This window comes from Pan troglodytes, chromosome 23 (genome assembly GCF_028858775.2).
Source record: "Pan troglodytes isolate AG18354 chromosome 23, NHGRI_mPanTro3-v2.0_pri, whole genome shotgun sequence".
NCBI classification, from domain to species: domain Eukaryota; kingdom Metazoa; phylum Chordata; class Mammalia; order Primates; family Hominidae; genus Pan; species Pan troglodytes.
The window spans coordinates 26,679,457-26,691,137 of record NC_086016.1 but is presented as its reverse complement, the minus strand read 5'-3'; positions in this window follow the sequence as shown (position 1 = coordinate 26,691,137).

Here is an 11,681-nt window from a genome sequence, read left to right as displayed (position 1 = left end):
CAAGAGATTAGACATCCAGATAGAGGAGGCTCAAATATCCCCAAACAATGCAATGCAAAGGGTCTTTGCCGTGGCAAACTATAATCAGACTATTTAAGGTCAATGTGAAAATGCAAATTCTAAAACCGCCAAGAGAAAAGAATCTAGTCACCTATAAAGCAAACCCCATCAGATGAAGAGCAGATTTCACAGCCCAGCAAATAGAAAACATGTGCTTAAAGGCATAGGAGGCAGAGAGGTACAGGGCTGGAGACAGGCAAGGCCAGCATTCCCCTCAAGGCGACGGCCAATCCTGGAAGAGGAGGCTGAGAGACAGAGCAGTGATTCTTTTTTTTTTTTTTGAGACGGAGTCTCACTCTGTCACCCAGGCTGGAGTGCAGTGGCATGATCTCGGCTCACTGCAAGCTCTACCTCCTGGGTTCATGCCATTCTCCTGCCTCCGCCTCCTGAGTAGCTGGGACTACAGGCGCCTGCCACCACGCCCGGCTAATTTTTTGTATTTTTAGTAGAAACGGGGTTTCACCGTGTTAGCCAGGATGGTCTCGATCTCCTGATCTCATGATCTGCCCGCCTTGGCCTCCTAAAGTGCTGGGATTAGAGGCGTGAGCCACCATGCCCGGTTGATTCTTTTTTTCATTCTTCCTTTCTTTTTTTTTTTTTTTGCTTTTTATTTTGCTGAAACAGGGTTGCCATTACTTTTAATGGCAAAAACTGCAATTACTTTTGTACCAACCTAATAATATATTGCTCTGGCTGGTCTCAAATTCCTGGCCTGAAGCAATCCTCCTGCCTCAGTCTCCCGAGTAGCTGGGACTATAGGCGTGAGCCACCACACCTGGTCTAGAGCAGTGCTGTTGACTTACTCATGTGGCTGAAGGAGGGGATGCCATAATGCCCCACACGTGGGGTGCAGGTTTCTTACTCTAGGAGTCACAGTCAACCAGAAATAAAGCAGCCCTCAGGAGCACTGGATCCAGCTTCAGATCATCTCAGTCACTCAAATGCATAAAGGAGATCTCAGAATTTCAGACCCCTAGGCCTCAAATTATTTTATTTTTATTTATTTATTTATTTGAGACAGCATCTCACTCTGTTGCCCAGGCTGGAGTACAGTCTCAGGATCATGGCTCACTGCAGCCTCGATCACCCAGGCTCAAGTGAGCCTCCCACTTCAGCGTCCCAAACAGCTGGGACTACAGGCACACACCACAACCACACCCAGCTAATTTTTTATTTTTTGTAGAGATGGGGTTTCACCATGTTGCGCAGGCTGATCTTGAACTCCTAGGCTCAAGCAATCTGCCTGCCTCAGCCTCCCAAAGTGATGGGATTACAAGCATGAGCCATCATGCTTGGGCTTGAAATTATTTTTAAAAATTATTTCTGGCTGGGTGCAGTGGCTCACGCCTGTAATCCCAGCACTTTGGGAGGCTGAGGTGGGCAGATCACGAGGTCAGGAGTCTGAGACCAGCCTGACCAACATGGTGAAAACCCATCTCTACTAAAAATACAAAAATTAGCCAGGCGTGCTGGCACCTGCCTGCAATCCCAGCTACTTGGGAGGCTGAGGTAGGAGAAGTGAACCCTGGGATGCAGAGGTTGCAGTGAGCCGAGATCACATCATTGCACTCCAGCTTGGGCAACAAAGCGAGAATCCACATCTCAAAAAAAAAAAATTATTTGTAACAATTTTTATACACAACTTTCATTGCCAAATTAAAAACAACCAAGCAAACAAGGAAATAAGACAGCAGGAACAAAACTCAAGAGAAAGCACAGACAACTTTGAAAAAGGCCTATAGGATCTCCAGAATATAAAATCATCAGACCATGTACTTTAAAATAAATTCTTTACATGTGTATCAAGGATATAAAGAAATAATTAAGAATTTCATCAGAAAACTGGCAACTACAAAAAATGGATGCACTAGGCGTGGTGACTTACGCCTGTAATCCCAGCACTTTGGGAGGCTGAGGTGGGTGGATCACCTGAGGTCAGAAGTTCAAGACCAGCCTGACCAATATGGTGAAACCCCATCTCTACTAAAATTACAAAAATTAGCCAGGCATGGTGGCATGCTCCTATAGTCCCAGCTACTCGGGAGGCTGAGGCAGGAGAATCACTTGAACTGGGAGGGGGAGGTTGCAGTGAGCCGAGATCGCACCACTCTACTCCAGCCTGGGCAACAGAGAGAGACTCCGTCTCAAAAAAAAAAAAAAAAAAAAAGGAGGCTGGGAGTAGTGGCTTAGGCCTATAATCCCAGCACTTTGGGAGACAGAGGTAGGCCAATTACATAAGGCCAGGAGTTCAAGACCAGCCTGGCTAACATGGCAGAACCCCATCTCTACCAAAAATACAAAAATGAGTTAGGCGTGGTGGTAATCCCAGTTACTCGAGAGGCTGAGGCATGAGAATCGCTTGAACCTGGGAGGTGGAGGCTACAGTGAGCTGAGATTGCACCACTGAACTCCAGCCTGGGCAACAGATAGAGACTCAAAAAAAAAAGTCTCAAAAAAAAAAAAATGGAATTAGGAACTCAATTTGAACAGCACACTAGACACAAACATAAAAAAAAATAGTGAACTGGTATTTATGTATTTATTTATTTATTTATTGAGACAGGGTCTCACTCTGTTGCCCAGGCTGGAGTGCAGTGGCATGATCTCAGCTCACTACAACTTCCACCTCTCGGGTTCAAGCAATTCTCCTGCCTCAGCCTCCCAAGTAGCTGGGATTACAGGCACCTACCACCACGCCCAGCTAATTGGGAGATAGTTTGATACAAACTATACAAATTGAAGTACAAAGAGAAAAATAGATAGAACATACAGGAAATGGATTAAGAGACATGGGGGATACTTTAACAAGGCATAAGTCATGTGAAATTGGAGTCTCATAAGGAGAGTAGAGAGAGGATGGGGAAGACGTAATACTTGAAGAGATAAATCTGGCAGTTTTCTAAAATGGACAAAAAAGAGTCAAGTCATGGAATGAAGAGCCACCTAAATGCATCAGTGTAAACTGCTCAAAACAAAGACAAAACTTTTCAAAGCAGCCAGAGGAAAAAAGATACTGCCTGCAGGCCAGGGTTGGGGGCTGGCTCATGCCTGTAATCCCAGCATTTGGGAGGCTGAGGCGGGCGGATCACCTGAAATGAGGAGTTTGGGATCAGCCTGACCAACATGGCAAAAGTTCATCTCTATTAAAAATACAACAATTAGCCAGTTGTGATGGTGGACACCTGTAATCCCAGCTACTTGGGAGGCTGAGGCAGAAGAATCACTTGAACCCAGGAGGCAGAGGTTGCAGTGAGCTGAGATTGCACCACTGCAGTCCAGCCTGGGTGACAGAGTGAGACTCCATCTCAGAAAACACAACAACATAAAAAGCCATTGCCTTCAAATGAGCAAAATTAGATTGAGAATTGGCTTCCCAATAAAAGCAGGAGAAATCAGATACAAGGGAATCATGTTTTCAAACTGAGGAAAGAAAATATCTGCCAACCTAGAATTCTATGCTCACTAACAATATCCTTCAAAAGTGAAAATGGCTGGGCATGGTGGCTCATGCCTGTAATCCCAGCACTTTGGAAGGCCGATGCAGGTGGATCACCTGAGGTCAGAAGTTCGAGACCTGCCTGGCCAACATGGTGAAACCCCATCTCTACCAAAAATACACAAATTAGCCAGATGTGGTGGTGGATGCCTGTAATCCCAGCTACTCAGGAGGCTGAGGCACAAGAATTGCTTTAACCCGAGAGGTGGAGGTTGCAGTGAGACAAGATCTTGCCACTGCACTCCAGCCTGGGTGACAGAGCAAAACTCCATCTCAAAAAAAAAAAAAAACAGGCCAGGCATGGTGGCTCATGCCTATAATCCCAGCACTTTGAGAGGCCGAGGTGGGCGGATTGCCTGAAGTCAGAAGTTCAAGACCAGTCTGACCATCATAGGGAAACCCGGTTTCTACTACAAATACAAAAAAATTATCCGGGCATGGTGGCGTGCACCTGTAATCCCAGCTACTTGGGAGGCTGAGGCAGGGGAATTGCTTGAACCAGGGAGATGGAGGTTGCAGTGAGCCGAGATCACGCCACTGCACTCCAGCCTGGGCAACAGAGCGATACTCCGTCTCAAAAAAAAAAAACAAAAAAAATTAGCCAGACGTGATGGCTAACACCTGTAATCCCAGCTACTCAGGAGGCTGAGACAGGAGAATCACCTGAACCCAGGAGGTAGAAGTTGCAGTGAGCTGAGATCCCACCACCGCACTCCAGCCTGGGCCACAGAGCAAGACTCGGTCTCAAAAAACAAACAAACAAAAAAGTGAAAGTGGAATATATATATGTGTGTGTGTGTATATGTGTATATATGTGTGTGTGTATATGTGTGTATATATATGGAATATATATGTATATTTTGCCCATGACATAGCCCTCAGGAGATCCTTGACCATGTGCTGAAAGATATTTTTTCCCAAAGATATTTTTATAAATAAAAATAAAGGGTAACAGAAGAGGTAGATGTGTGGGTAAATCTAAATGAATGTTATTGGTATGAAATTACAGTAGTATAGAAAATGATATCTTGTGGGGTTTAAAATAAATAAAACATACTGAAATATGTATGGGTACAGTTATATATCTGGGATTTGCACTGAAATAATGTGGGGTAGAGGGAAGCAGGAAAGAGTATACATGAAATTAGCTTGGCCATAAGATTGTTGTTGAAATTGAATGGATACTCGGGGCTTCATTACACAATTCTCTTTACTCTTACATAGCTCTACACTCTCAACATAAATAAGAATAAAAACACAAAAAACATACAGATTTTGTGTATTTAAAATACACAAAAATATTAGCATATAAGTCACTGGGGGTAAATTTAGTTCCTGTTCCAAGGTTCTTGTACTGACTAGGAAGAGGATAGAAGTACTAACTCATAGGCTGGGCGTGGTGGCTCACGCCTGTAATCCCAACACTTTAGGACGCCGAGGTAAGCAGATCTCTTAAGGTCAGGAGTTCAAGACCAGCCTGGCCAACATGGTGAACCCCTGTCTCTACTAAAAAAGAATACAAAAATTAGCCGGGCATAGTGGTGCACACCTGTGGTCCCAGCTACTCAGGTGACTGAGGCAGGAGAATTGCTTGAACCCAAGAAGTGGAGGTTGCAGTGAACCAAGATTGCTCCACTGCACTCCAGCCTGGGCAGCAGAGGAAGACTCTCTCTATCTCAACAACAACAAAAAGTACTAGCTCATGTTAGACTTTGATAAGTGAAGGATGCATGTTGTAAGCTCTAAAATAATCCAGTCATCTTTTAAAATAACTCTAAGACTGCACAGTTATGAAACTAATAGAGAAGGAGGAAATTAAATAATAAAAATAATAAAAATAATAAATCCAAAACAAGATGTGAGAGGAGATAAGAAGAAATAGAATAGGCATGGAAAACAAATTGGTGGTGGGTTTCAACCCAAATAAATCATTAGTTACATTTAAAAGGACAATAAAAGTTAAAATAACTGAAAATAAAGTAAAACCCAACTAATGCCTTTTATATAAGAATACAGAGAGGTGGAAAATAATGAAAAATATGTCATGCATGCACTAACCAAGAAAGCTGTATCGCTTTTTTTTTTTTTTTTTTTTTTTTTTTTTGGAGATAGAGCCTCACTCTGTCTCCCAGGCTGGAGTGCAGTGATGTGATCTTGGGTTACAGCAATCTCTCCCTTCTAGGCTCAAGCGATTCTCCCACCTCAGCATCCCAAGTAGCTGGGACTACAAGTGTGCCAACTTAGAATTATATTAGCCACACCCAGCTAATTTTTGTATTTTTTGTAGAGGCAGGGTCTCGCCATGTTGCCCAGGCTGCTCTTGAACTCCTGGGCTTCAGTGATCCACCCACCTCAACCTCCAACAAAGTGCCGAGATTACAGGCATGAGCCACCATGCCCAGCATAACTATTTTTAATGAAGTAGACTTTAAGAAGAAAAGTATTATTAGAGGTAAGAGACACATCACGGAAAAGAAGAATTTACTAGGAGCCAGGCGCAGTGGCTCATGCCTGTAATTCCAGCACTTTGTGAGGCCAAGGCGGCTGATCACCTGAGGTTGGGAGTTCAAGACCAGCCTGACCAACATGGAGAAGCCCTGTCTCTACTAAAAATACAAAAATTAGCCAAGCATGGTGGCACATGCCTGTAATCCCAGCTACTCAGGAGGCTGAGGGAGGAGAATTGTTTGGACCCAGGAAGTGGAGGTTGCGGTGAGCTGCGATTGTGCCATTGCATTCCAGCCTGGGCAACAAGAGCAAAACTCTGTCTCAAAAAAAAAAAAAAAAAAAAAAAAAAGAAGAAGTTACTAGCTAGTTCCAATAATTCTTAACATCCAGGAAAATGGATGTGAAAGCTTTTCAGAGAAACTAAACCAATAGGTTATACATAGAGAGAGATTTATTTAGGAATTGGCTTACATGATTGTGGGGACTAGCAAGTTTAAAATCTGTAGGGCAAGCCAGCAGGCTATAAATTCAGGTAAGAGTTGATCTCGAAGTCTGGAACCTAAAATCTGTAGAGCAGTCAGCAGGCCAGAAACTCAGGCAGGGTTTGTGTGTTACAGTCTTGAAGCAGAATTCCTGCTTCTCTGGGAAACCTCAGTTTTTGTTCTTAAGGCCTTCAACTGATTGGAGGTGGCCCACCCATATTATGGTGGGTAATCTGTTTTACTTAAAGTCAACTGACTGTCAGTGTTAATCACATCTATGAAATAACCTCCCAGCAAGATATTGACAAGTATTTGACCAAACAACGGGGCACCATAGCTTAGCCAAGTTGACACATAAATTAACCATCAGGAGCGAGTAGAATATCCAAAAAACAACATACTAGGGGTATTATATCTTATATAGCTATTATAATTATATAAAACATATAATTATAGAATGAAGATATTAAGATAACCATTAGAACAAAAATATAAACTTTTCTTTCTTTCTTTTTTTTTTTTTTTTTTGAGACCAAGTCTTGCTCTGTCACCCAGGCTGGAGTGCAGTGGCGCAATCTTGGCTTACTGCAACCTTTGCCTCCTGGGTTCAAGTGATTCTCCTGTCTCAGCCTCCCAAGTAGCTGGGATTATAGGCACCCGCTACCATGCCCAGCTAATTTTTGTATTTTTAGTAGAGACGTGGTTTCACCATGTTGCCCAGGCTGGTCTCCAACTCCTGACCTCAAGTGAGCCACCCCCCTCGGCCTCCCAAAGTGCTGGGATTACAGGTGTGAGCCACCACACCCAGCCAAAAATCACCTTTTTCACAAGCATCAAAACAGTCATTATGCTGGAGATGACAGACCTCACTGTCACCATGCTCCTTTTGTATGTCTACTAGGCACAATGCTGGGTCCACACTCACAGAAAGCTTAGGAGCTCGCACCCAGGGGCTCCGGCTGTAGCAGAATCCCAAGAATAAAACCTGGTGCTGAAAGAGTAGGAGATGGGGCCGGGCGCCATGACTCACTCCTGTAATGCCAGCACTTTGGGAGGCCAAGGCGGGCGAATCAAGAGATAGAGACCATCCTGGCCAACATGGTGAAACCCCGTCTCTACTAAAAATACAAAAATTAGCTGGGTGTGGTGGCTGGCACCTGTAGTCCCAGCTACTCAGGAGGCTGAGGCAGGAGAATCATTTGAACCAAGGAAGCAGAGGTTGCAGTGAGCTGAGATCGCGCCACTGTACTCCAGCCTGGTGACAGAGTGAGACACTGTCTCAAAAAAAAAAAAAAAAAAAAAAAGCAGGACACTGAACTCTGGGAGGGCCTCCTGGTGAGAGGTGAGCACAGAGGGGAGAGATGGAGGCAGGAGCATGGGCTTCTGGTGGCCCCAGCAGACCCTGTGGCAGTGTGGCCAGGGTCCTCTGCAGGGAGGAATCTTGGCCAGGATGACGCTGTAGCAGGCCTCTTCCTGAGGCCTCCAGCCAGCCCGGCCAGGGTCCCAGCGTCCAGTGACCCCTGTTTCACAGCAGCAGCTGGGGCCAGCCCCAGTCTCTCTTCCACTCCCAGCTTCTTAAAACAGGAAGTGGAGAGAGTTGTTTGCTAAAACACTGGGGCAAACCACATCCTCTCTCTTCACCAAGGGAGAGTTCGAGGGGATGCCGGCAGAAGGAGCTTTAGAGTAGAGACCCCTACCCAACCAGTGACCGTCACGCACACAGCAGGGCATGCTATGGAGACCCCCAGACAGTCACTCGGGGAGACCCAGCAGGTCTAGACTCTTCAGAGATCTGTGGCAGCAGATCCCCACTCCCAAAAGCCACGTGACCAAGGGTGGTCTCTGGTGCCTGAGACCCCAGTCTCATTTGCATCTTTGCAACTTTGAGTTTAAGTGGGTGTCGCATCTCTGTATGTCCCCCTGAGCAGAGGAGGGGCACAGCCTGGGGTGGCGGCTGGCGTCAAACCCTCAAATCCCCTGAGAGCCACTGGGGAGACTAAGCAGTCTCCAGCCCCCACTTGTCCCTGAGCTGCCATTCTCAGCCCTGTGGGAGGAGACAGAAAGCCCTGAAGAGAAACCAAAGGACCAGGTCAGGAGGGGCTGGGGGGGTGGCATGAGCAATCAGGGCAGGGAAGGATGGACAGATGGGGGAATGGAGGGAAGAAGGAATGAATGAAAAGGTGAATGAATGAACAAAGAGAGAGAATGGCCACTCCTCCCTTGCTTTAGTTTACAAAGTACTGGGATCCTCCCAACAGCCTGCAAGACAGAATTTCTGGGAAGCAGACCAGGTGGCTGGCAAGGAGGGGAGGCTTGCCCTGGCTTTTGTGGGCCCAATGGGAGGCAGGGGGCAGGAAGGGGCATCCTGTATGTGTCCTCCCTGCAGCGGCAGCAGCACCTTCCTGGAAGAGGGTCAGGAAACACCCACTGTGGCCCCTCTCCATCACGCCCTCATCCAGGACACCAAGTATCAAGTCACTCAGCTCACGAGATCCAGGCCCTGACTCAGGGAGAGAAGATGTGAGGGGTGGGGCACCGGGCTCCTCAGGACTGAGAGACCTGAGATGTGGCCCCGGGCTGGGTGTTGGGGCAGACTGGCTATGGCAGCATTGTGTGTACCCCAGCAGGCCAGTACCCACGCAGGGAGCCTCCAAACCCCTTCGCCCATGACCCTGGGAGAAGACCCCAGCCTTGGAGAATTGGCCTCACTGAAGGGACCTGCACCGGCCAGCAGGGTCAGCTGGGGCCAGACAGGTTCCCACCTGGGATATGCAAATGGGCCTCCTGAATCCTGGAGCCAGGTATGGACTCACACACCACCATTGTCCCCAAGTCCCCATCTGCCCCACGGGCACACCCTGCCACCTGTTCTGTGCAAGGGCCCTGAGGCTGTCTCCTTGCGCTCAAGCCCTGCAGGTGCTGAAGCCCACACACACGGCTCCTGCTTCCTGGGCCAGTGCACGTGTGCACACACACACGCGCACACACACGCTCACACACCCACACATACACATACCCACACACAATCACACACATTCACACACACCCACACCCCCCCTACTCACACTCACACACTCACACACACCCACACCCACATACACTCACACAATCACACACATTTACACACACCCACACACTCACACTCACACACACCCACACCCACATACACTCACACAATCACACACATTTACACACACCCACACACTCACACTCACACACTCAGTCACACACAACCTCACACAGCGTAACACAATCACACACATTCACACCCACCCACACCCCCACACACTCACACTCACATATACGCTCACACACCCACACACACCCACACACTCACACATACACAAACACAATCACACACATTCACACACCCACACTCACACATACACACACCCAAACACGATCACACACATTCACACACCCCCACACTCCACAAACACACTCACACATATACCCACACACACTCACACTCACACATAATCTCACACACACACACACATGCTCACACACACACGCCTTCTCCAGGAGGGGCTGGCTGCCAAGGGCCACCCAGCTTCCTCCCACGTCTCACTCACCATACAATATTTGAGCAGACCTTGGAGTCAGCAGCAGCAGCAGCGTGAGCAAAGGCCTGGGAGCCACATGGGGCCTGGTGTCGAGAGAGGACCACAGCCAGCACAATGACAGCCAGCGCCAGCCCCAGCCCCAGCAGGACCAGGCCAACCATGGCTCTGCAGTCCTGGGCCATGGCTCTGCGGCCCAGAAGGAGAGGGGAGGCCGGTGGGCAGACGGAGGGACAGACGGGTGGGCAGATGAATGGACAAGAAGATGCATAGATAGACTCACAGGTAATTGGACAGATGGACAAACAGGTGGGGGCTGAAGACAGACACAAAGATGGATCGACAGGCCAGATAGCTAGACAAAGAGGACAGTAAGAGAAAGATGGTCAGATAGACAATGGGACAGAGATGGGCTTACAGATGGGCAGACAGACAGGTCTGAACAGCGGGCTGCCAGATGGACAGATGGGTGAATGGACAGACGGCTGGCAGCTGCTGCCCTCACCAAGTGCACACTACGGAGTGGCCAAACTCACGCCTCAACTTCTAGTTTTCAGCTCCTGCTTGTTGCTGGCAGGAGGCCAGGCAGCAAAGCATCTGAGGGGAGTTTTCCTTGCCTAGAGGAGTCAGCTGCTGTGTTAACTCCCTCACTGCTGGTAGGTCCAAAGGCCCCACCTACTGCCCGCCAGAGCCCAGGGTCACACTGTCGCAATGTGCAGGAGAACTTGGTGCCTGCTGCACTGTGGTTGCCAGGTAGGGGCAGGGCTCCCTGGAACCTCCACACCATTCCCCGGGTTCCCGGCAGCTCTGGGAAAGCAGAGCTGGGGCCGCTCAACTCTCTCCCCTGGATCCGGCGAGGCTGCCCCCCTCCCAGAGTGGAGCCCTGCTCCCCAGCTCTCATCTCTATCCCCTAACCCTCTCCGCATGGCCCAGCCTAGTCAGCATCAAGGTGGTTCTAAACAGAGACAGAGGGAGGGGGACACAAGGTGGTGTCACTTAAAACTTGGGTTCAAGTCCTTATGCTTCTGCAGCCTGGCCTGGGTCCCACAACTCCCCAGGGTGGCCAAGGGCTTCCCAGTCTGCACAGAGGACAGGGGGACTTGACAGCATCAAATGCTGGTGACTACAAGACGCCCATGTGGGGAATGCAGACAGACCATGCCTCTAGCCTTTGGCATCCGGGACCATTTGTCCAGGACTTGCTGTCCTGGAAATGCAGCATGGACCTCCAGGGAGGCAGGCTGTGTGGAGGCCACGCCCTGCCTGCAGCTCTTTCCCACCCTGGATGCGGGTCTGCTTCCCTGAATCCAAATCCGCTATTACTGTGCCGGCAGCGCAGCCTCTCTAGGGACACTGGCCTGGCTCTGTTCTCCCCAGGCCTCAGGGTGCCTAAATGGGAGGCAGCCAGGGGAGTGAGGACCCACTGAGGGGCTCCGTTGACCAGGCTCAGCAGGGGTGCAGGTGATGTGGGCTGGAATCCTTCCCACGTGGCCCCCACAGTCCTCCCCGCTTCCTCCCCAGCTGAACACTGCCTGCTCCAGATGTCTACACCTGGAATCCGGGCCCCCCAATCTGGGCAGCAGAGAAACTGAGGCACAGAGACAGACTGTGTCCTTACAGGCCACACAGCCT